The sequence below is a fragment of the Petromyzon marinus genome, chromosome 41 (genome assembly GCF_048934315.1).
Source record: "Petromyzon marinus isolate PM22_M1 ecotype Great Lakes invasive population chromosome 41, UKy_Petmar_22M1.pri1.0, whole genome shotgun sequence".
NCBI lineage: Eukaryota > Metazoa > Chordata > Hyperoartia > Petromyzontiformes > Petromyzontidae > Petromyzon > Petromyzon marinus.
The window spans coordinates 5,718,288-5,744,183 of NC_133707.1; the positions used below are offsets into that span (position 1 = coordinate 5,718,288).

The window sequence follows — 25,896 nt, forward strand, 5'->3', positions numbered from 1 at the left end:
AAATGTCCACGTGATAAGCCACTTCGTTGAGCTATCATTTGTGGCCAGGTCGCTTCTGAAAAACAGTTACGTAGGCCTTATCTGGTAAAATAAAAAATAGTTAAATAGGATACCACAGAGCTAGTTCTGAGAACCTTTCGGTTGCGTGACCTCAACTCAGCGCGGTAGAGGGCAGCACCTTCCCATCTGCCCTGTTTATGACAGCACTGTTCCTAGCATGACACTCAAACCGACGTTTTAACAGTAATAAGATTATATTTTACCCTTTCTGGCAATAAACACGAGGTGTTATGATGCCAAACACCAAATAGGTACATTTTGCAAGATCCCAAGCCTGCGTTAACCACAAATACTTGTGGTGAACATGCAAACAAACATGCTCTGATAGGTGATCTAACCCTAAAAACCTATATTATGGATAATTTTGGTCGAGAAAGCCTACGTGTTAAACCAATGCTCTGATAACACTATGTAACACGATTTTTGTCCCTGGGTACTAAGAGTTATTTTTTAATTGATTATGCCTAAAAAGTATAGAAAATGGCCATTATTTCCCACAAACTTTGCTTTTGTGACCAGGACTTAACGTGAAGGAATGACACAAATGAACACCACGTTTTCTAATTGAAAACATATACATTTATAAATATCACTGTCCTGGTCATAAAAACAAGGTTTGTGGGTAATAAGCCATCTTCTGTACTTTTAAAGCATAAGCAATTAAGAACTAACACTACCCAGGAACAAAAAAATTTGTTACACTGTTATATTCTTAGTTTTTTCGGTAAAGTCACGTTGAAGAGAAACAACAAAATAATAAAAAATATATATAAAACAATAAAATATCTATTTTATTATTTTGTTGTTTCTCTTCAACGTGACTTTACCGAAAAAACTAAGAATATGAATTACTGCAGTCACGAAAGCTTTAAATCAAAATTTGTTACACTGTTATTAATGGAGTAGATTAATGATTAACTTTGTGTTTGTGTACTGGTCACAAAAGAAAGATTCGTGGGGAATAATAGCCATTTTCTGTACTTTTTCGGCATAAGCAATTAGAAAATAACACTTACTACCCAAGGACAAAAAATAATTTGTTACACAGTGTTAGCTACGCATTGACTTTGAAATTGATTGGCCAACATCAGAGACAGCAGCCTTCTACATGGATTTGTCTCACCAGTTTCAGTTTCTTTATTTTGGTATAGCCCTGTGAGCCATTCGGCTCTTAAATCGGGTGCAACCACAACAACAAAAAAAACACGAACAAGAAAAACATCTTAAAGTGACTATGTGACTGTGCAAACAGAAAATCCATGAAAAAACAGCAAAATATTCCTGAAAAAAGCACCGTACACCAACGCTGTGTGCAAAAAATCCTAGTGGGATGCAAGTCAAACAACAACAACAACCACAAGAAAACTTAGATTAAGGCCATAAGTCTAACTCCGTACTACAACAAAACAAACATGTCCAAACCAAAAAACTTTTCGAAATCACCAAAAAATAAAGCCATAATTGCAACGTAACAGTGATCACAGGGACTATGACCGAATTTTTACAATTAACTACATAAATAACATGTAACACCAAATCCTAGAGCCATAGCTGGCTGCATGAGTTACTCCACAACAACAGAGAGATCGAAGCCAACCAATGCTCTGGTGCACCAGTCATCCGTGATCTTGTAGAGGTCATCAGTGATCTTTAGTAGAGCCATCTCAGTGCTGTGGAGCTTCCAGTATGCAGACTGCAACAGGTGGAATCTGCCCATTTCAGTGATGTAGGGAAGTAACCGCCTCAATGGTTCCCTATGACCTTTTAAATCGTACTCGGGTTTGAGATCAGGTGATAGTTTGCCGAGTCACTCTGACTCAAGCCAGCTTTTTTTCAGGAGTGGTGTCACCTGCGCCATTTTGAACCGGCCTGAAAAACAGCCTTCACTGAATGAAGGATTTTGCCAGGTGGACAATGAGCGGTTCAAGCACGTCCGTGCATGATTTGAAAATCGATGTATAGATGTATCCGAGTAGCGATGTTAATTTGGCAGCTGTCCATTGAACATCGACACCTCTGCCACCGAGGTTGGTGCCAGGGTCTCGAGTTTTTCATTGGTTCCAGGTTGATCAAACTCAGATGGAAAATCGGGAGAATGCGTTGCCTTCAAGCTCGAAACTATTTTATTGGCGAAGAACGTCACAAGTACTGTTTACAGACCGGGTTGACAAGTCGATGGGTCAAATTTCGATTTAAAGCTTTCGTGACTGCAGGGATTCATCTTTTTGGTTCTTTCGGTAAAGTCACCACGTAGAATGGAAATAAAATAATAAAAATGAAACATAATAAAATAAAATTCTCACGACGTTTCGGCCACAACACAAGTAGCCTTCCTCAGGTGAAAAAAAAACCTGACGAAGGCTACTTGTGTTGTGGCCGAAACCTCGTGAGAATTTTATTTTATTATGTTTTATTTTTATTATTTTATTTCCATTCTACGTGACTTCACCGAAAGAACCAAGAAGAAGTTGATGGGTCATTGGAGTGCAGCAGACCCTTCACGACGCGCCACAGAGCACAGGGATCGTGAGCCGACCCCCACTGATGCACAGACTCAATAACGAGTCAGCTGACAGATCTACAGGCAGCTCTGTAAGCGAGGCGGACAGTCTTGAAACCAGTTTTCTTTCAGAGATGCTATAGCCTCCGCGTCCACTTCACTGCAATCGCCTCCGGTAACAGCCATTTACCCTTTGGTTCTTTCGGTAAAGTCACGCGGAAAATAAAATAAAAAAACAATAGAATACGACGTCTCGATTGCAACACAAGCAACCACCATCAGGTATAAATGAATGAGAAAACAAACATAGCAAACCCGGAAAGGATGCAATACCACACAGAGTCGGCCAACACAACAGTCAACACCCCACCCGGCCCGACTACGTTCTTACAAAGATTGCCAAACCTGAGAGAGAGACTAGAGAATGCAAAAATTGCCTTCTGTCCGTCTGGCAATGTAATTCCAAGCTTGCATCTAACGTAATGCTCGTAATGTCTTCTCAGACTGGAGGTAATCTTCCCAAACGAAACAAACACGCTTTATAATTACTCTTTGGTTCTTTCGGTAAAGCTACGTAGAAAGAAAATATATTCAATAATACAAGACGACGTTTCGATTGCAACACAAGCAATCGTCAATAGGTAGAACTAAATTTGAGAGAGAGACAAAACACAACACAAAGACACAACATAAACGCATAGAGACACAATGCCTGTGTCGTGGCCTTAAATAGAGAGACAGGGGGGTGGGGCAGAGAGAGGCGAGTCTGCTGGAGCAGAGAAATTAGCATGTCAAGGAAAGACCCAGCAAGACTGGTACATTTTAGAGAGAGTTGTGTGGAAATCCACCCCGAAGCGGCCGGGGAAGAGAAAGAGCGAATGGACCTATGAGAGCCTGGTCCATTTTTAGAGAGAGAAATAGGCAGTTTGAGAAAACAAACTTTGAAAAAAAATGTGGAAATGTAATGCAATGCTCATAGGTCCATTCACTCTTTCTCTCCCCCGGCCGCTTCGGGGTGGATTTCCACACAACTCTCTCTAAAATGTACCAGTCTTGCTGGGTCTTTCATTGACATGCTAATTTCTCTGCTCCAGCAGACCCACCTCTCTCTCTCTGCCCCCCCCCCCCTCTCTATTTAAGGCCACGACACAGAGGCATTGGGTCTCTGTGTGTCTATGTTGTGTCTCTCTCTGCTTGTGTGTTTCCGTGTCTGTGTTTTGTCTCTCTCTCAAATTTAGTTCTACCTGATGACGATTGCTTGTGTTGCAATCGAAACGGCGTGCCATATTTAATTATTTTCTTTCTACGTGACTTTACCGAAAGAACCAAAGAGTTATTCCCGCAGTCACAAAAGCTTAAAATCAAGTTTGACGTCGTATAATGTTCTATAGGTTTGTGCTGCTGTAGCCTCGCTCATTGGCAGGGCCCTCAATTAATTCTCCTTTGGGGCCGTCCATAAATTATGTCACGCACCTCGGGGGGGGGGGGGGGGGGTCAGACATTTGTGACGATGTGTGACGAGGGGGGTGGTTTGAGAAATGTGCAACTTTAAATAAATATAGACAACACGTTCTACTTAATTAAGTAGAGGTTTTAATAAACGTTTTCTCCAACATCAGAGTGCAGCACCACATTAAATACACACTACAATGACAATAGTTTAAAGCGATTTGAAGCATAATGATAGGGTTTTTCCCCTTTTTCTGGCAACAAAACTTAAACTTTTTTTTACAAGGATTCATGTCTGCATTAACCACGATACTTGCAGTCAAAATGCAAACAAAAAACACTGATAATATAACTGCCATTGTCCTTGAAACTGATTGGTCCACACCAGAGACGGCTTTCTTTAGAGCCTCGTCTCAATTGGTGCTAGACCAGATGATGCCAAAATGCGTACAGCTCAAAGACAATGCACTATCAAAGTAATGAGGGCTCGGGGTAAGCATCGACATCATTGGGCCTCCTTTTCCAGTACCAAAATATAATAATAGGGTTTGTCACCTTTTTTCTGGCAACAATACTGAAACCTTTTTTACGAGGATTCATATCTGCATTAACCACAATACTTGCAGTGATTAATGCAGATATGAATCATTGTAAAAAAAAGGTTTCCGTTTTGTTGCCAGAAAAAAAGGGAAACACCATATTATTATATTTTGGTACTGGCAAAGGAGCTCCAATGATGTCGATTTTAAGCATGTTTTTTTTTGGGGGGGGGGGCAGAGCTTTGTGACGTCATATTCGAGGGGGGGGGGTCTGACTTTTCGTAACGCCGTGACGAAGGGGGGGGGGGGGTCAAAAATCGTCCAAAATCGCGTGACGTCATTTATAGACGGCCCCTTTGCTGTCTTCTTTGGCCCGGAATCCCTTCTTCCCCCAGCCATCCGTGCTGTCGACTCCCGACCCCGTTCAACTCGAGGCTCATTACTTTTTTTTCAACTCTCTCCGTTTTCATATCCCTGTAAAATATGTACAGACTACGGTCACTGTGTCTGACCAGAGTCTTGAAAGGATGCGGTCACGTTTAGAATGCTGCGTAAAAAAACAAACAAATCCACATTGGAGGGAAAAAGATTGCATTCTCTCCCATCGAGAGCGTGCATTATCTATGAACGAGAATAACACGTGTTTAACAAAACTTAAATGTCGTGATACATTTTCATAGTTCATGGTTCCATTTATTTGGTATAGCCCTGTGAGCAATTCGGCTCTTGAATCGGGTGCAACCGCAACAAAAAAAAAACATGAACAAGAAAACATCTTAAAGTGACTATGTGACTGTGCAAACAGCAAATCCAGGAAAAAAAACATCAAAATATTCCTGAAATAGCACCGTACACCAACGCTGTGTGCAAAAATCCCAGTGGGATGTAAGTCAAACAACAACAACCACAAGACAACTAAGATTAAGGCCATCAGTCTAACTTCGTACTACAATAAACAAAAACATGGCCAAACCAAAAAACTTTTAGAAATCACTAAAATAAAGCCATAAATGCAATGTAATAGTGATCATAGGAACTGTGACCGAATTTTTAACAAGAAACTACATAAATAACATGTAACACCAAACCCTAGAGCCACAGCTGGCTGCATGAGTCACTCCACAAACAACAGGAGCATCAGTCGGAGTATCACATTTTTCAATGCACCTTTAAGATCAGCACACAATCAAAACACAGATAATACTTTGCAGCGGTCACCCGGAGCGAAACATTTTATTTTATTTTAGGCCACTGAATAGCAGTGGCAGCTAGGGTTGTACAACTCCTCTAGAGCAGTTTTGAGTGAAGATCTCATAGGTAGTGATTCAAGTTGCAGTTTATTGGCAATAGCATTCCAGACCCTGGGGGCATCAATAGCAAAGGCCCTTCCTCCGGTTTTTGTATGGCAATAGGAATGTGAAGCTGGTAAATGAGCGAAGACCTGAGGTCAAATTTGTTCTTTGAAACAGAGAGAAGATCCAGCAGGTAGTCTGCGGATTTTTTGTAAGTACATCGTGAATAAATAAGATTTGGTGCACAAGCCGTAGAACATTAAGAGATGTTAAGTTTGTCCCAATGTAGAGATCACAGTGGTGAGTCCTATATGGGCAGTTCAATGCAAATCTTAAGGTCGAGTGATAGATGGAATCAAGCTTTTTCAGTACAGTACTTGGGGCTGATTTATACACGATATCACAGTAATCAAGTAGAGGCAGTATGGTAGCTTTTATAAATTCCAAACGGAACATAGGGGGGAAGCAGTGCTTGTGTCGATACAGAAAACCAATTTTTATTTTTGCCTTTTTACCAATATAATCAATGCGATCTTCAAAATTCAGTTTTGAATCCAGGATGACCCCAAGATACTTATAGATCTTGACTTGCTCTATTTGATAATTATTTAAGGAATGTATTTGGGGAAAAATAACTTCCTGCTTTAGTCCCGGTGAGAAGCATAGCACCTGTGAGCGAACCCTTATAACGAAACATCTAATGTAACATTTTCGATACCTTGAATGTAGTATAACATTCCATTCTTGGGATATTTTACCTGTAGTGTTTTAAAATGCAATAAAGTACAGTATTGTACTTACGTGTACAGCAGTCATGTAATTACATATACGGAGTGGTCCAGATATATTGTGACCCGTATTTCATTCTCCAAAGCGTCATATTTTAAAAGCAAGGTTTATTTGCCACGTGAATGAATATGCAAAGGGGATAAAAATTTTAAGGGTCAATTAATTCGTGGGGGGGGAGGGGGGTGGATCACAAGACATCTGGAACCACCCGGCACATCACTGCGCTACTTCCTATGTATACTATTTGATTCTTTCGGTAAAGTCACGTATGTAGAAATAAAACAAAATAAATCACGACGTTTCGATAGCAACACAAGCCATCGTCTTCAGGTGATAATCGCGATATCCGCGATGTCTGCTGCGAGCAGCACGATATCTGCTGCCTTGTAAAGAGTTTATATAAGTTTTTGAGAACAAAGGTAGCCGAAGTAGTGTTAATGGGGTATTATAGTGCAAAGGTAATAAATAGCGTGGCATGTTGAAGGAAATGAACTTAGATTATCATGTTGGATTATAGTGCAAAGTTAATGAGCTTCCATAGCGCATAAGAGCTCAGATTAGCATGTAGGATTAGCATATGTATTTTGAGAGAAGCATGTAAAAGTTAATGAAAAAATTAGCAAGTTAATATCATATTCTTGTGTTGCAGTCGAAACGTCGTGAGAATTGTATTGTTTTATATTTTTATTATTTGTTTCCCTTCTACGTGACTTTACCGAAAGAACCAATAATATGAATCCCTGCAGTCACGAAAGCTTTAAATCAAAACAAGTTAATGAGTTTATGTGTAGGAAAGAGTTGCATGTTAAAGTTAATGAGAAAAGCATGTAAAAGTACATGAGCGAAGCCAATGAGAATATCATGTTAAAGGCAATGAGAGATGAGCAAGTTCAACACCCCCATTAAATGCCATTGCATCCTACAGCGAACCCCAATTAAGGATTTGGGGCATAATTGCCGGTGGCTTTCGGCATTAGCAAAACAAAGTGAACATTCATGGCCCCGCGCAATTATTGTGACTAGCCTAATGTCAGGTCGCGAGTTCGTCTCTCATTCTTACGCCTCTCTCTGACATCTAACTCCCATCTAATTGTCTCCAGCAATCTCAGTCTCCTCTCATTGAACTCAATCTGCGTCGCTCTTTATTCATCTTTACGCTTGCATACACGGCTTTTCATATCACTGCATCTCTGCCATTTGTGAAGAAAAAATAAATAACTTTATAGCTCATCGGGTTCCTCCAGTATGAAAGAAAGATTTTGATCTTTACTTGGATTTTATGTATTGAAAGGGAGGAATCCCAACCACAATTTTTTTTTAAATATATAATAACTGATTTAAAGCCATCCGATAGGCCCGGGCACATCACCGGAGTACTGATCGCAAATGTAAAACTACATCGTACAGGAGTTGTCTCTCATGCACGGCAGCAAATGCAATTGAATAACTCCAATGTGCACTGTCAAATATAATTTAGATCCCGTCAAACGAGCACCCAACCCTCTCCATGCGCAGCATCAAATGTCGACGCGGCATCCGAGCGCCGCCTTACCCGCGGTAACATTTACAAACGGAGTCATTTAACGGGCGCCTATGCGCGCTGCGAAATATAATCACAACATTCCCACGTGTAGGAAGCGCCCACGTCGGCCGGCTACGGTGGCCGACGCGCGCCGATCGCCGGGTTGGTAACGCGTTTTATTAAACCCATCACCACCCACCCCCCCCACACACAACCATCCACGCTTCACAGCGTAGAGAATGGGACAGTAAGTAAGCAGCGCGGAGTGCGAAGTGGCCGGTGCAACGTAGCATTGTTTTCTTCCTCCCAAGCGTCTCTCAGTCGCACACCGCCACCGAGACGACCGAGACACTGGCCGGCTAAGGGAGCCCGGGTTTCGTCCCGCGCATAGCGAAGGGGTTACGTGGAGTAGGAAGGCGTACTGCTGGTAAGAGTTGAGTGGAGTTTGCCTCTCTGTGTGTGCATTGGCTTGCGCGTGGTATGTGTGGTGTAGGCGTTGGTTGCGTGAATGACGCCAGTGAACAATGTGGTGTGTGCTGTTAAAATGTGTCGAACGGCGGGATAAAGGGCCGCATCGGTGAGCCGGCTTTTGCCGTACAGTGCGGTGACTGCATCGTTGGAATTGCAAGGTGCGAATTCGCGCGCGCGATAGACGGGAGTGGACATCCGTACAGGAGACGGAGCGATGAAATCAGCTCCGGTGCGGGTACTTGGTGGATTGTTACATGGGAGAACAAAGTCGATAGGATGACGATAACTTGGTGGAGGGGAAGCCCTTAACCCAGGAGTGAATTGATCGTGGCCTGGTGGTGAGTTTCTTACTGGTCGCCGTCATGCTAATGTTGAATTTCAGTCGCTTGGCAAAGACCCCACACGCTCTTTCCCCTGCTGTGGTGCGTTGGAAAGGAGAGGGGTTTTTTTTAATGTACAGCTTGCTTAACCAGGAGAGAGGGACTCGCCGAGTCTCATGACACTTTTTGCAGGAGGGTCCTGCCAAGTTTGAAAGTTTAGTTTTGAGTTTGGCCAGATAGAGTCTGTGTCCCCTCTAAGACAGGTAGGTGGTGACTTGTCGCTCTTAAACAAACAGAACACGGATGATACATACAGTATGTTCAAAAGTTATTGGCGACTCTTACAAGTTATAAGAATTGAAAATAAGAAACAGGACTTATTGGCATGTTTTGTATTGTAATTGAAGATGTGTTGTTCCACAACTATCGTTAACAATACTGCATTGCCACGTGCTTTGTTTTTGTCATCATCGCCATCACCAATGATCTGTATGAATTTGATTTGGAGCTTTCGTGACTGCAGGAATTACTCTTTGGGTCTTTCGGTAAAGTCACGTAACTTTACCGAAAGAATCAAAGAGTGATCTGTATGAATGTATGTTGAACTTCTTTCGCGCCGTACGTAGCCAACCGTGGATGTTTGTGTGCAGGTGATGGGTGGTGCTAGGTGGATTGTTACATCGTACGATCGCGAGAGATGGGGTCCGATTGGGAAGGCCTTAATCCAGCAGTGGATTTGACCGTGTCCGACAATGATGGTGCACATTGTCCATGGACTTGTAATGTGTAATCTATGTGCGTTTTACGAACTCTGTAAAATCAGTATACTGGCATCAGTTGACTGCAACACGTGGGGGCATTTAAATGTCAGCTGACAAGGTACACATTATCCAGCTCTTAACAGCACTGATGTGCCTCTGTGTGCTCGCCTTAATAGGTGCTTGTACATAACACTTGCATCCTTAATCTATAACACTTAGGTATTGGTGGTCTTTAGTCTTGCTAGCCTTAATGTGTGTTTGACTATAGCACATTGCCAGCAAGCACAGCTAATAGGTTTATAGTCTTTAGTACTCGATAACAAGTGTGTAACTTTTATTGAAACCACGTGAGAGCCAATTCGATTAGGGTTACAATACGCAAGATGCTATAAATGTCACGGAAGGATTGAGTACAAAAAAATGTAATCTTCGGAAATTTAAAAAAACATGTTGTAGATGTAATCAGGAAGATGACATCACGGTGAAACGGGACGTGCAGGAAGAAGGGTGACCGAGACGGGCATTGGAGTGGCACCCAGAGGTCAGTTTCCAATTAGAAGACCTAAAGCCAGATGGTGATGTTGGTGATGGTTTGACTGTAAGAGCGGATTTGCAGGTTGAGTGTCAACTTTACAACTTCTGAAATATGAAGGAAGGAATGGTGGTGTACGTGACGTTCACGGTGATAATAACCTTTTGTTTTTGAGGGTCAATTGAAAGAAGGTGCACGTGTGTGTGGGGAGTGGTAGTGTAGCGGTTCAGCGCGCTGCGCTATGAACTAGGCGACCCAAGTTCGATTCCCGCTCACGGCCAACACCCGTGACAATTTTCTGAAGCAGTCCTGGGCCTCCCCTAGGTCGACTCGGCCTCAATTAAGGACCTGGTGCTGTGTGTAAAAAACATCGCCACTGCAGAGACAAAGGTGGCCGAGCGTAGTGTTGGCCACCCACCCCCTCGTGTGCCGTGCCGGCTTTCATAGGTGCTCGCTAACAGCACTTGCCCCAAAAGTCTGTTAATGTTGGCCACACCGCCACTCTTGACCTCATAGAATTGATTGTATTCCCAAATAATGAACACTACCAATATTTTTTTTAGGAGGCAGCAGATGTCCAAATACAAATTGTAAGAGTTAATGGCTTTATTATTCTTTTCACCTTCGTTTTTTTAACCCAAATTATATATAGTTCACCGTCAATATTACACGTAAATATCATTAATTATTTTTGCTTACATGCTTATGCCCTGGCCACTGAAAAAAGATACGTAAATGTTGATATGCTCTCTCGAGCATTGAGTGACACTAATTTCAATTGTTTGGCAGTAAGTCAAATATACTCACAACTTTACACTGGGAAGCCAACTGCTGTTCTGACTTAGCACTTGAGTGCTGTATACCACGAACCATGTAAATGGTGCCAGATTATTCGTGCTGATCATTTAGAGTACTGCTTACACATTGATTTGAACGTCAGCCGAGTTTAAATGCATCGACCACACTATTGCATGGCCAAAGTTCATTGAGATGTGCAGCCATTTTTTTTGTAAATTCACTGCTGGATGAGGGCCTCCACATACCGTACGGGTTGTTGGGGTTGCTTGACCATACCTCACCGTGCTGGTCATTGCAGGTGGGGAACTAGATATTGGGGCATAATACAGTACACCAACGTATGTTGATGCAATGCCTTCTGCCGACAATGTCTTTGTGATATTTCTCCTTTTAACAGTGGAACTTTTGACATTTGAAGGTCCCGCGTGTGTACTGCAGTTGCTAACGTTGGGTTAAAATTAATCTCCTGGAAAAATTATATTTTACATTTAAGAGTTTCACTCGGTTGCAGTGGTCATCGAAGAGCTAATAAACCACACTTCAATGCAAAACATTAGCCCCTCTGTAGCCATTCAGCCAGTTTATTCGTGCCATTATTCATAAAATTTAGTGGCCAATATTGGCTTCAGGGGCTTGAAAGTATTGCAACGTGTGTGAATCAAATCCCATTGTTTTTGTTAAATTGTGGTTCTGTGCATTTACCGTGTTCGGTCTCTAGGCCTCTCACTCTCCTCCTTTAAGGCTGTGTATTCAATAATTAAATAGCCAAACATGCCTCCTTTCATACAGCGTCTAGACATGCCTCATTTATATGCAATGTAAATACAAATTGTATTGTATAACTGCCAGAGGAATGTGGAATTTCCCTCACTTCCAGGTTTGGCTGTAAAGAGGAGATGAGCACTTTCCTGCCTACATTGACGGGAAACAATTTTGGGGTCGGTGTCTCTTTCACGCCACGATGATCCATTATTGGTATGCCGCGATCAGTTACAGTACTCAATGTCAGCATCAGAATCTTCATTCGTGCTGGAGGAATCCGATGAGCTCTGAAGCTCTTTTTCACGGAAATTTACGTTTCGACGAGCGACTTTGAAAGTAAGAAACAGCCGTGCGTGTGTATTTTTTTTCTATTATCGGGGCCGATGTGTGGCTTTGTTAAGCTGTGCAGAAAATCACATGTTCCCAGCCAGCGTTAATCTCTAACCAGGGCGGTAGAATCACCCGTCGCAATGCAGTACAGTGCTTTAGTCACTTAAATTGTTGAGTTCAGTCGCAGCCTTTTGCCCAGTTTAATCAAGAAAACTAAGTTACATTTACGTTACGTACTGCTTCACTTTCTCTTTTCACAATTGATAAGCTGTCGAAATTTTGAAAAATTACAGTGGGGGCATTCTATTGTTTAAGCATTGCCCGAAATATTAAAAAAGCTTTTGATGCCATTTGTACGCTCCACCCAACTCAAAGTTAACTTCATATTTTGTTCCTTTTCATACTCTGCAACGTGCACCATTACCTGCAGGAGAAATTTGACAGCCAAGTTTTCCAGTCTGTCATCGTCAGACAGGATGATCTCCGTCCACTCGGTCACCGGCCGGTCAGCCGTCTCCTCTTATTGCCACTGCCATGGTGTGGTTACTGTTGTCTGTGAACTTCACACCTTGATTCCTCCACCCGTGTTGAGGACCGTGCCTCGAAGACACTGTTGTGACTCATCCATACCGTGTTCAATTACAACCACACTGGAAATCAAAACACTTCTCTTATTGATTCTTTCCTCGCACCGCTGCACTTCGGAATTCACTCCTTTTTCAATCGAGGACACACATTCACACTTATCTCATAGACATCACCTTAAAGAGTGCCGTTTGTTGCTGGCCTTTTGACATGTCGAACATTTGGGCCTGTGCTCAGAAACCGTGACAACAAACAAAATCATATGTTGAGGTTGTTGTTTTGCCCAATTGTATCTTTGCTTTCAAAACATACTTAATACATGATCGTGTTGGCCCAGCCAAGGCCATGACCTAAACATTTCTCTGCAAGATGATGATCCAAGTGTGTTTGTTCACCCATCCTTGAAGGTACTGGATCAGCCCCAGATTTGTGGTTGCCCAGTTAATGGACTCGATTCAAACAGAATTGGCTTGCACCCGTGCCTGATGTGCAGAGTTTTATGTTTAAGATAAAGGTCTTCGGGTTAGATCGCGTTATTTATAAATATGTCGCGACCCTGCACCGCTTGACACGGCCAATTGGTACAAGATGTGGCACGTTGACAATTTCACTACTTTAGAGTGGATCATTTACAATTTTGAGTACGCCGTTTCGCTGAAAATTACATCCAGCGTCTTCGGGGCGATTTGCCAGACTAGTGAGGTCACCCACGTGCTTCCGGTGTTAAATAGTGCGGGATGACGTCGTCATTGTTGAACCCCATCAGGATTCGAGATTGGGGGTGGGGGTGTTTGCAATTATGTATTAGATCAGTAATCAGCCACTTAGCATGTGACTCACCTGTAAGGAGTTGCAATGTGTGTTGTGTATTACTTAATAATACGCTTCCAGGCTGCGCTGAGTCAATAGCTATCGCAGCGATTAAAATTATTTGAATTCTTCTCAATTTCAGTGGATTCTCCTAACTAATCTTGGCAAGTAATAATTAGTTCTGCATACAACTTCAACTTTATCAAAATCAATTGAATGTCTTTGTTGGCGCTTTGTTGGCAAGCATGCTCTGCCACTGCTGACAGCTGTGTTTGGGATAATTTAATGTTCCTTTTGTGTTCTTTTAGTCGTACGCTAATCTGTGCAATATAACATTTGCCGCGTAAGCAATTAATCTGATATACACCTGTTGATAACTTGGGTAATTCATCTTGAGTTCAAGACACTAGTTTTTTTAAATTTTGTGTACCGTGCCAAATCTCACTTTAATGTTTTGCTTTTGCAAAACACGGGCTAATTTGTCAGTAACTCCAGAGATGTATGGTATTTTAATTGTTTTGATAATCAGATCACTTTCAGTAGTATTGTTGTTGGATCTTGATTTGGCATTCAATGCTCTGTTAATTTGAGCATTATCGTAGCCATTCAGTCTTGGTGCTCCTTTAACATGTTTAATCTCTTTCCCTAAACTTTCACCATCTGACACGGTCTTTGCCCGATGTTTGAGTGTCTTGAGAGAGGATTTCTGCGCTGGGTGATGATGCGAATCTGCATTCAGATAGGCATCTGTATGTGTTCCCTTTCTGTAGACGCTGCGTGTTATTTTGCCATTTTGACCGCGTCCAAGCAAAATATCCAGGAATGGGAGTGTTCTAGATTTGAAGTTTTCGTGACTGCAATGATCCATACTCTTTGGTTCTGTCGGTAAAGTCACGTAGGTACAAATAAAAAGAAAGTGAATCAAATCACGACATTTTGGAAGCTTGTGTTGCCTCCGAAACGTCGTGATTTGATTAACTTTATTTTTATTTTTACCTACGTGACTTTACCGAAAGAACCAAAGAGTATGAATGGGAGTGTGTTGTTGTATTCATCGCAAAGCAAGGGCCCATTGTCCATAGTCTTACTGACAAAGTCGAGGGTACCTTTGTTGCTATTTATATTGTTTTCTATGCTTTTTGTTAAATCCACCCTCTCTACCTTACAAGAGAAAAAATAGAGTGAGTAAGAGCACTCAGGATTTTTCACTAAATCCCACAAACCCACAATAAGTGTTGAATGAATGTAATGTCAGCCGTGCACACTCCCCTGCGTTTTCAGTAAGAAGTGGGATAAGTTGTCGTGTAACGTGAGTTGTTTGCAACTGTCATCCCTGTAATGGGATTGACCCATTGTTTCATCCTTTGCTACTGATAAGAGATTGTTCCTCAGTTATTTATTTTTACCATTAATTTAAATCCCATTGTGCTTTTGGTGCCATGTTTTACGAAAAAAAATCCATACTAAACTCCTGCTGAAAATTTTGCATTCTTCTTTTGTATGGCTGATGTAGATGCAGAGCAACAACTAGAATTTTACATGCAGGTGGTTAAGCCCAGATAACCACATCAGGAGCAGCGGGAGTGTATCGCCGTGATGTCTCCTTTGTATTTGTGGATCGGGCACTGCGTAGTTATACAGGGTGTTTAAAAAAATGGACCCAATTTCGAAGCAGTATATTTCACAATGGCAACATGTTACAATTACACGAAAAGTTACAGACGGTTTAATGAGTTATCAAGTTTTACTAACCATTTTATTAATGCTCTATGTGTGCCCTCCACCTGCTGTACGGACAACATCGAGATGATCGTTGAATTCGTCCCAAACGCCTCTCAAAGTGTCTTCTCTTCCACTGAAGTCACCGCTGCCGTGATTCTGTTTTTTGAGGTCATCCAGATTAGTCGCTAATGGTGGCACAAAAACACCATGGTCTTTGACGTATCCCCACAAGAAAAAGTCGCAGGGTGTGATGTCTGGGGGATCTTGGGCGCCAAGAGTGTAGCGCCAAGTTTTGGGGTCCCGTGCGACCTATCCAACGTTGAGGCAGTGTTGTCCTGCGAATGACTGAGGCTAGGGGCTGTTTGTGCGCTGGGAGAGGCATCAAGCGGTAATAATTTGAAACTATATGCCCCACGCTTTCAAGTGGTAAGAGTTTCATTCATGGTCGGTTCGTGGTTGCAGAGATATAGCGATTTCAAATTGGGTCCATTTTTTTAAAACGCCCTGTATGTTAAATTTCGATTTAAAGCTTTTGTGACTGCAGGGATTAATCTTCTTTGTTCTTTCGGTAAAGTGGTTGTACGGTCTGTTCTGGATGACCATGGTCGCACACTGGAGAGTTTTTAATTTTAAATTTGTGCATCAGGTATCCGCATCTGCCGTGATTTGTGCGGATACGGTTTAGGGTGGACCATGTGCTTCATGAAAGATCCAAACCCAGGCATCTTCTGGCCAATAGAAGCTGATATCACAGAGCTACCCCTGAACTCTCTTTAAAAGACCCCTGATCCACTCAAGTAGGGGGCAGCACTTTGCCGTCTGCCTAGCTGTAGAATAATGCTCATCACGTGACAATCAAACCAGATACCTTTAATTCTCAGAGCTGGAATTTAGCCAACTTTAGTGCAGAAACAAATTTAACGTGATCGTTTTTTTTTGTCTGTGTGAGTCATTGGCAACTGAGCTGAGACCATCAACTCACTGCACTTGAGAACCTAATTTATGCACAGGCGTGGATCGAGTCGCACTTACCTCCGAGCCAGCCACCTACACTTCTTTCATCAATGCACTTCCTTGCATGATGAGTTATTGGTGTAGGCACTTGTGTATTTTTAAAATCACCAATGAAATGAAAACTCCATCCAAACAACAAATATCTCGTATCTTGTAGTTCCCTTATTATTATTACTTCGCATTTGTTTGGCCTTTTTTTGCTTTTATTAGTTTTCACATTCCCACCCTACAATGTCCTGCACTTGCTGCCACTGCCGATGTCTTAGGCTGTGATCGTCGTTGTGAAAGAACTGCGTGGCTCAGTGGGCCTTACCACCCTCTTAAGTTTACCTAGGAAAGCCTCATTGAGTCTCATGACCCTTTTTTTCAGGAGGGTCCTGACAATTCTTCACAGTGGATGCTGTTTCTTGCGATGTGTCATTCAACGCGAGTAATTTGCGAATATGTATTTTTTTGCATATTTGGACCATGACGCTGACACACAAAAAGGTCCCACTCTTGAGAATGATGTCATGGAATCCTTAACGGACACCGCGAAGCAAATGACACGTATTTTTATCGTAACTACACAACCGCGGTATTAATCAGGTTGGCCACTGGATTCGAACCTCTACAACAAGTGCCAAACACTCGACCGTTAGGCCATGTCACTGCCCATAATGGGGATGTTTATTTATTTTCAGAGTAAAAACCAAAAAAATGAAAATCAGGCCTAGATATGAAATTCATGGAAATCCGATCTTATGTTTGTTTGTTTTGGATTGATCCGAAAGCTCGCTGTGACGTCAAACATGATGTTGCTTCCGCGCTTTTCCCGCCAAAAGTGGTGGCACGTGGCATCGGGTGACGTCGCCATTGTTGGCACAAAAGTCTCGAACATAATGGAAATAACGCCTCAAGTCAAAAAGCCAGTTAAAGGTACGGAATTTGCTCTTTAAAACTCTTTAAAGACTTAATATTTCAATCTGAAACACATCATTGGCTCCAACCTGTGATTGGATGGAATTCGTCAAATGTGGCTTATTTCAACTTAAAATACTATCTATTTTTATTTTACCAGGTAAGGCACACTGGGCTGTATAGCTCTTTTTCAGAAGTGACCTAAAGAAGAACGATTTAAATCAGTGCATATTATCTGCTGACACATTGGTGGGATTCATGTACAATGGCAAAGGAATTGAAACAAAAGCTGAAAAGCGGAGAGGTGCGTGCTTAGAATTACAATGAGAGCTATACATAGATAAATACCCTTTTAGGCATTACCAGATAAAAGCCCCTTGGCAGCAGACATGTCTTTTTAAAAAATAGTCTCATAAGTTGCTATAGACACCTGCTCTATGAAAGGGCTTTCACCTGGTTTTAAATAAAAGCAGGGCGACGTGATGGCGAGGGGATGCTGTGTCCCACACCTGCAATGCAGGTGTGCATGGGTTCGATTCCGACCCTGATGCCTGCTGTATCTTTCAATGTTCTTTCCCCCGTGGTGGTTCACATGGATTTTTTTTCCCGGGTCCTCCGGTTTTGCACTCCACATTGAGAAACACTCGTTTAGATTATTTGGCTGCCACTAAAAATTCCCATGTCTGAGAATGATATAAGCCATTTCGATTAGCTATATCATGTGGCCAGGCCGCCCCTGAAAAATAACTAATAGCCCAGTGGGCTTTACCTGATGAATAAACTAGTTTAGTTAAACCTATGTATGATCCATGCGGATGGGAGTGGTGGCGCAGTGGTTCACGCATTGCGTTATGAACCTGGCAACCTGAGTTCGCTTCCTGGCCACGGCTATCGGCGGTGGCGAGAGCTATCGGTGGTGCAGGCATCGCCTGTACCACCGGTCTGCACTGACCAGCGCGATGAAGTAAGTCATGCAACCTCCACGACCGACAAAGCGTGGGAATGCTTTCATCCAGAAGTGGATTGACTCATCATCATCATCTTGAGAAACTCATCGGTGACAAAAGGCCCTGTTGCGCCAAGTGTCCACGTTTCACCGCATTGTAGCAGGCTTCCTGCAAGGTCAGGCCGGTGTCACGACACATCTGACGACTAGACGGTGCCAAAACTGACTACCGTCTGTACATCATCATCATTATTATTACCTTACATCGGGGAGGTATACACCTCAATGGGGTCTCATCGTTTATTGAAGTTCTGATACCAGTAACATACGCTAATCCAGCAGCATTTGTTTAACAAGTGTGACTGCTGATGAGACCCAAGAAGGCTAAATCCCGTCCAGAGTTGCTTGCTTGAACAAATGCTGCCTGATAATATTGGTCTGGATATCAAATAGGCCTGTGTACTAGAAACGTATTTTTATTTATATCTGGAGGTAGAAAACAGAGTTGTGCTTATATTTGCTCTTGCAGTCAGCTTGAGATAGGGTTGATTTGAGCTGTTAATGAGTAATAATTCACAAACAAACAAGAAACAATCACTGGTTGTTAGTTAAACAACATCTGACAATGTGCCCAGGTTTTTCCTGCCACCTCTGGAAAAAAAAATCACTCTCTTCATTAAAACATTAACCAGTACAACAGTCTCCATCAGTTACAGATGCATGGAAACAATCACATGATCTGGTTAATGGATAAAGTTCGGAGACAAATCATCCAGCCACCACCTGGTTGTACTGTATTGAGGACTCTGGGTAATGCATGCACGTGAATAGTGGTATATGCAAGCATAATTCTATTCTCTATCTCCATGGATAAAAAAAACAGTTTATATTTTCACTCCAACCAGCTATATTGTCCAGCAGCGAGTGGTGGCGGTGGCTTGGGTAGATTTTAATTCAGCAGTGGATCGACCATGTGATGATGCACATTGGCAGCATTCAATGTACATCTACTTTGCCGAGACATTTAAAGGCATAATGACGTTTTTTTTGGGTTAGATCGCCTGATGAAGCTGGTTGTAGTCACCAGCAAAACGTTGTACTCAAATTGTCAACGTCAGTTTACTCTCCAACACACCGGTGTGCTGAAGTAGTAATAATTGGCACGGTTTTTTACATGGTGAGATGTTAAATACCTCGCCTGGTATGCAGGAGGTCATGGGTTTGATTCCCACCCTGGCACTTGTGCATTTGGAGTTTGCATATTCTCCCCGTGGTCGCATGGATTTTTCTCCGGGTCCTCTGGTTTTTACCTCCACATTTAGAATCAAGGTGCATTTAGAGTATTTGGTTGCTATAATTTCCATGTAATAAGCCACTTCGTTAAGCTATCATTTGTGGCTGGGGTCGCTTCGGAAAAATAACTATATAGCTCAGTGCGCCTTTCCTGGTAAAATAATGTTTTTAATTTTAGTTCAGTTTAATTGGCTGTGTCGGATGGTGGCGGGTTTAATGATACATTTCTATTTACGCGATCTAACCCAAAATAAACCCATTTATGATTGGTAATTTTGGTCGCGAAAGCCTCCTGCTATGTGTTACGCTTAAAGGCCCACAGACCACCTCTCCTCGCTTTTGAGCAGCACTGAACTTGACTCCGCGCTTCAGAGTCACGCTTATTTACGTCCGTGAAATATTGTGCTTGTTACAAATTGCACTATTATGATCATGATCTTGATGATGATTACCCAGTGGTATTTTGTTTAAGCAGGCAAACGCTGGATGGCTGTAGGCTTGAGGCTGATGGACTAAACAATATTTGTATGTATTTGTGGAGTTACACAGATTGGGGTTTTTGCTTACATAGGCTTTTAGACATAGTGGTCCACATAGATGCATACACTGACTTTATTGTTTGCTCCTTTAAAAGCTGAGTTTATTTTTTGTCGTGTAAACAATCGTGGGTAAATCAAACCAATATAGTCGTGTGACCAACTATTTTGTCCACAAATTATTGTATATTTCAGACTGTTTATAATTGCACCAATCTCACATCACACCCACCCTTGCCTGCGGCGAGTGTGTGCTTTTATAGAGTATAAATAAACAATTTGTTCCCGATTAGTTTGGTTATTAGGCATGTTTGGATTAATCGACTGAAATGGATTGCAACGCTATTGAGACACACACGCAACACGATTTGCTTCGAAGAATCGATGGCTTGAGAGACACAACGAGAAGCACGTGGATTAGAGAACATGTGTAGTGAGTTCCGGAGACACTTGCAGAGGCGACGCGTTTATTATAATGCACAACAGCCACAGACCTTCATATACAGACTAGGGACTCTGCCTACGTCTAGCGTGCCTGACACCGGCTACGCTCTCAGGTCCTCCGGCTACGCATTACCTAGGGGAGGCTATCTGACCCGACCCAGCCAAGGACCGGGTCTAGACCACTGGCTTCCTCGGACCTGGCCCTTACCAGGACGTCAGGCCGGGAGTCCCAGGGTCTCGCCACTGGTCCGCACAGAGCCCCGGCCCTTACAAAGACAGCGGGGCTAGGGGGTCCAGGGTCCTAAGCTGGCTGGTCTTCTGGCTGCTGTCTTGGACTGGCCCCGAACCTCTGGAGAGGTCCGCCTCATATACACCTTCCCCACCGAGGGGCGGGGCGGCGTGGGATCTTGGAACACCCCGCAGCCCCTCCTGCCTTTTGGGCTGGGCAATGCAGCAACTCCCCTGACGGTACGAGGTACCGCCCTTGATGGGCCCTGTCGACCACTGGAGGTAAGTGTGGCCCATCTCTGGCGCTAATTCAAGCTGTTCATGAAAGTGAGCGGGCTTCGGCAGGACAGGTGGCCAGAAGGGGTGATGACCGACGGTCAAGAGTAATTACGGAGTGGCAGCCAAGGAATGGAACTCGTCCGGGTGCACGAGGAGATGGAGCGATGAAATCCGTTCTTGCGCGCAGGTGCTGGGTGGATTGTGACATCACAGGAGTGCGACGAGAGATGGCCGGTGGCTTTAGGGAGGCCTTTGTCCAGCAGTGGATTGACCATGGCTGCTGAGGATAATGATGATCGTACAGTATAAGCAAATTGTTTGCTAATTTACCTTGAGGGAGCAAATGAGGTGGAACAAATGTGTCATAACAAATGAGACCATCAATACACGTACAAGCCAGACAAAAAAACGAATCAATTGTTCAATGGAATTGTGACCCTGACTCATGGCGGTTCATGTAATTGCCGTATTTGAGGCAGTGAGTCATTACATGCCCCATGGCTATTGTTGTTTATGTGAAAACACACTTTCCTAATGGCTCCTTGGTGGGTTTGAGCCGACGGGAAGTGATGTCACTGGATAAACTTTGGCTTGAGCGGTGCACACACAGTGGCTGCATTGCGTTATGTTTTGTGTAGCCATGCCACTTATTTATTACTCGCACCAATATCGTCAATCGATGGTCAGTCAATCCGCTGCTGGATGAAGGCCCGCCCACAAGCCGCGACGATCTCCCGCGATGTAACAATCCGCTTGGCGTCTGCGTACGTGCTGAATTCACAGCTCCGTCCCTCTGTGGCGGAAGTCCTTGTGGTGTGTTGCTACTGTGGCCGCCCCTCCATCATTCTTAAAGATCGTCCGCCACCCCTTCTAGCCGTTGTGTCCTGCAGCTAAGCCCCAACTTACTTTTCTTAACGGTTTTGAGCGATGTCTTTAACCTCCATATATGTTCTCTAATCCGCGCGTTATCCTATTTCTGTCTATCAATAGAATTCCATTCACAATAAAAGGTAATGTGCGTTTTAATTTTAGACTAACTTGGCAGTCAAACGGCTTTGTGCAAAAATGCATTATTAACCGTGGGTGCTGGTTTTGTAGTGAAAAGGGCTTAGTTTTTGAAAAATGCGTGGCCGTCATTGATGTGGCAAAATAAAACGTTACGCGTGAACGGGTTTCATTTTTAAAATACCACTGCTAAATAGCCCGTGAAAAAATGAACAATTTCTTGCCGGCACAAAAGAATTTTGCACACTTCGCAATTCCCGACTGCTCAAGTCGGCAGGTGCACTCCGGCCCTCGCCAATCATTTTATATACGCATCGGTGTCTATGCCCTACTGAGGATTGGTGCCAACACCGTGCTGATGAGTCCTAATGAAGACAAAACTGATCTCCTGTCTCGCCGCTGCTCATCGGTCGGTCACATTTGCTCAGATTCCTTTTTGACGGTGACTTAAGGCGAGAAGACAACGAAGCAGTTCTTCAGGAGCCGCTGATGTCCTTTGCATAATGCATAAAGGCGGAGTGCTTTTCACACAATTTCTTGCGTGTTGTGTGAAGTTATTTTACAGAGATGAAGTTATTTGCGTGTTAAACCACAGGTGTTTTAAATTTTTTAGGATTGCGTACCTTATATCTGCGCGTACCGGACACCGTCTGCCTTATCCACTGGCCAGGCACGCTGACCCAATACACGCACTTGTGTGTGTGTGCGTGATTGGTATTGAAATTGAGTTGCACCTATGAAGGTTGGCACGGCACACGAAGGGGGTGCGTGGCCAGCACCATGCCCCAGGTACTCATTTGAGACTAAGTTGACCTAGGTGAGACCCAGGACCGGTTCAAATAATCGTCACTGGTGTTGGCCGTGACAAACACACTCATTTGGATTCGTGGGCTCGTTTGAACGCGCACCGTGATGGTGCCACCTTGTGACAGCAAAACGGGCTTTCCAGAAGTTTCCGTGTGAAACTATATATATACACACATATAAAAACGCCGCGAGTCCTTCATGTGCAGCGGTGGACTAGCACTTTGAATACTACACTTAGCTAAATATTGCATGTACCGGTGTTCTTTCCTGACCGGGGGAAGCTTGTGTCAATTAATGGACGAACAAAAACGTAGCCCTGAATGAATGGAAAGAAAGGATGGGGGGAGCGTTAGGACTAGTGAATAAATAAATAAAAGAAAAGAAACTCAAAGCACCGCGATTTGTTCGTCTCGTAGAGTTCAACTCGAAAGCACATCGGAGAGTGGGTACGGGGCGAGTACCACGCGTGGCTTCAGCGCGATGTCAGATCTTTCGCTCTGCTTGCTTTGGAGCCTCTTTGGAGCTTTTCCTCGTTTTCTTTTTAAATTCGCGAACTGAACAGATTCCCGTCTCCATCGCTTGGAGCGAGACGTCCAGCCGTGGTGCGGAACAACGCGCGGCAACAGCTCACCGGAGAGCCGTGCAGCGCGACCGTGACAAACCCGCGCTTTAATAAATAATGTAAAATAAATCCCGCCGGAGTAAATTAAGTGTTAATCCGGTGAAATGCCAGCCCTGCGGAGCGTGGATGCGGTCGGCGCTGTGTCGTTTAATTAAGGACGGACGCAGACTTGTTTGCTTGCCAGATGGTGAAGACTCCCGAGAGGGCACGATTCCACCGTCGCAGTCTGAAGTTCAACTCCATTTTTCACAATTCAACCAGGTGCACATCTCAGTTCAGATTTGTGTTTTTCCCCCAACAAAACAACAAGAATGTGTAAAAAAAGCACCTGGCCTTTGTGCTGTACACTAAAACCCATCGGCAGTTCCCGCCCGAAGAGGTGCATTGTGGTCTTCTTGTCTTGGGGTCGACGTCAAAAAGGAATTTGAGCATGTGACCGGCTGACAGGCATCAGTGAATCAGAGTAATGACGGCTGTAGACCAGTTTAAATTCGGATGCCGTACAGGTTACTCAACCACAACCTTGATTACCATACTATTTATTTTTTAACACTACTTAAAATTCTTTTGTACATTGCTTGCAATTAATGTTAATGGAACTGTGTTTGTATCCTGTACTTAGATATACAGTAAAACCTTGGATTGTGAGCATAATTCGTTCTGGAAACGTGTTTGTAGTCCAAAGAACTCGTATATCAAAGCACTTGTATATCAGTTGTGTTCACGTGATGCTCGGCAGACAAAGCGTATACGTACTACTCGTATTCAAGACCTCGCTCGTTTGTCAAATACAAATGTATTTAAAAATTTTGCTCGTCTTGCAAAACACTCGCAGGCCAAGTTACTCGCAATCCAAGGTTTTACTGTATATTTTTTTATTTTACCAGGTAAGGCCCATTGAGCTATATAGCTTTTTTCAGAAGTGACCTGGCCACAAATGATGGCCCAATGAAGTGGCATATCATGTGGCAATTTATCGCAGCGAAATACTCTAAAATGCACGTTTCTAAATGTGGAGGGAAAAACCGGAGGACCAGGACAAAAATCCACATGACCACGGACATGCAAACTCCAAATATCCAGGCGTCAGGGTCGGGATCGAACCCACGGCATCCTGCATACCAGGCGAAGTAGTTAACATCTCGACACTGTGGTGCCCTTCTTCTGAACTGACTTTCTCTTTATCTGTCTTTGTTTGTCAAGGAAAACCTGACTGGGACATGTCCTTCCTGCATTGGGATATTTGGCCAATTGCTCTTTGTGAGGAGAAATCGGTGTAAGAGGATACAACCCTTGCACAGGAGTAGATAACGGTCACAGGTCCACACAGGCGGGTTCATGAACCCCCCTCCCCCCCCCCCCTTGCCTTGCTGCTGTTGCCTGGCCAAATCGCAGCCCGGCGAGGTTTGCGAGTTTCACAAATCTCCGCGTGATCCGCCAAGCCCCTTGCCTCCAAAGTGCCGGATCGCAGGCGTGCGCCCCCAACGTCCGTTCGAGCGTTTGTATAATAAGCAAGGTAGTCGTTTCGATAACAGACGTTGATGCTGTGATTGCACAGCGCAGCAAAATAAAAATGTTTCATGAAAAATCAGATAACAATGAAATGCATGGATGACTTGCGTGAACTTCGGAATAATAAATAATTTAGAATGCATTGAGAGCTTTCGAGAAGAGCTATCTCTTTATCAAGGGTATCAAAGGAACAGATTGTACCCCCCCAAAAAAAGAATGTTTCTGGTGAAAACACTGATATATGTCAGCAAGAGGAATGTCACTAGGACGAAAGACAACAAAATGTCAGAGTATCAGAATCTGAATCTTTATTCAGACTGTAGGAGGAATCCGATGAGCTATGAAGCTCTTTTTTTTCCCACAGATGTCCGGTAGGGGCGGAGCAGAACGTTACAACAACAAATAATAATACAAACCTGCTATGAGGAGTGCAAAGTATAGGAAAGGTAAACAAATCACTTGAAAAAATACGCACAAATGTTGCGTCTTACCGGGTATTCCAACTGGCCGCAGATGATAAAGCTCAGCAAAGTGGCTCATCATCGCGTGGCTATTTCTCGCGGCGATACCGCTGCTTGCGAAGGTTTTGTCGTGGCTCTGCTACGAACGCTTTCTCACGGCCGTGTTGCTGCGTAGCTCTCCGACGACGTGCCAGCTCGGGTTGTCCCCCCGAGGCCACCGCAAACGTGACATGCACCCCCAACACGTCGTGGGACTCGTGCCTAGCTGCCCAAGAGACATTGGGCAGTTTTTGCAAGCATTTGGTTTCGGCAAGCCTGACTCTGCTGATGTTGACGCTGAATATTGAAACAGGTCGAGAGTTTACTTGCGTTAAATCGCTGGGATGCTTCTTCAATAGAGTTCAGACCCTGAAGAAGCTCCCAGCACACGGGGTGAAGCGTCGGGCATACTGCCGAACAACACGCAGTACAACCCACGCGCTGCAACCCACGGAGTCCAGCCCACGCGCTACAACCGGAGAGCTGAAAGGCAAAAGCGCCCATGCTCGTTTTCATTACACTCAATAATTATCCACAACGACACGCAATGGTGATATTTATGCAATAT

At 43.6% G+C, this 25,896-nt stretch overlaps 1 protein-coding gene across 5 annotated transcripts in view; it reads left to right on the top strand.

Moving 5' to 3' along the window:
• Positions 1 to 8,098: 8,098 nt before the first annotated feature.
• The window catches only part of LOC116951005 (uncharacterized), a 376,180-nt gene continuing 358,382 nt past the window's right edge, over positions 8,099 to 25,896 (top strand). Inside the window, exon 1 of one of the 5 annotated variants that reach the window (XM_076073279.1) lies at positions 8,099 to 8,398. The gene's annotated coding sequence lies outside the window, so the exon portion shown is untranslated. The other 4 variants (XM_076073278.1, XM_076073280.1, XM_076073281.1 and 1 more) reach the window with 4 other exon arrangements.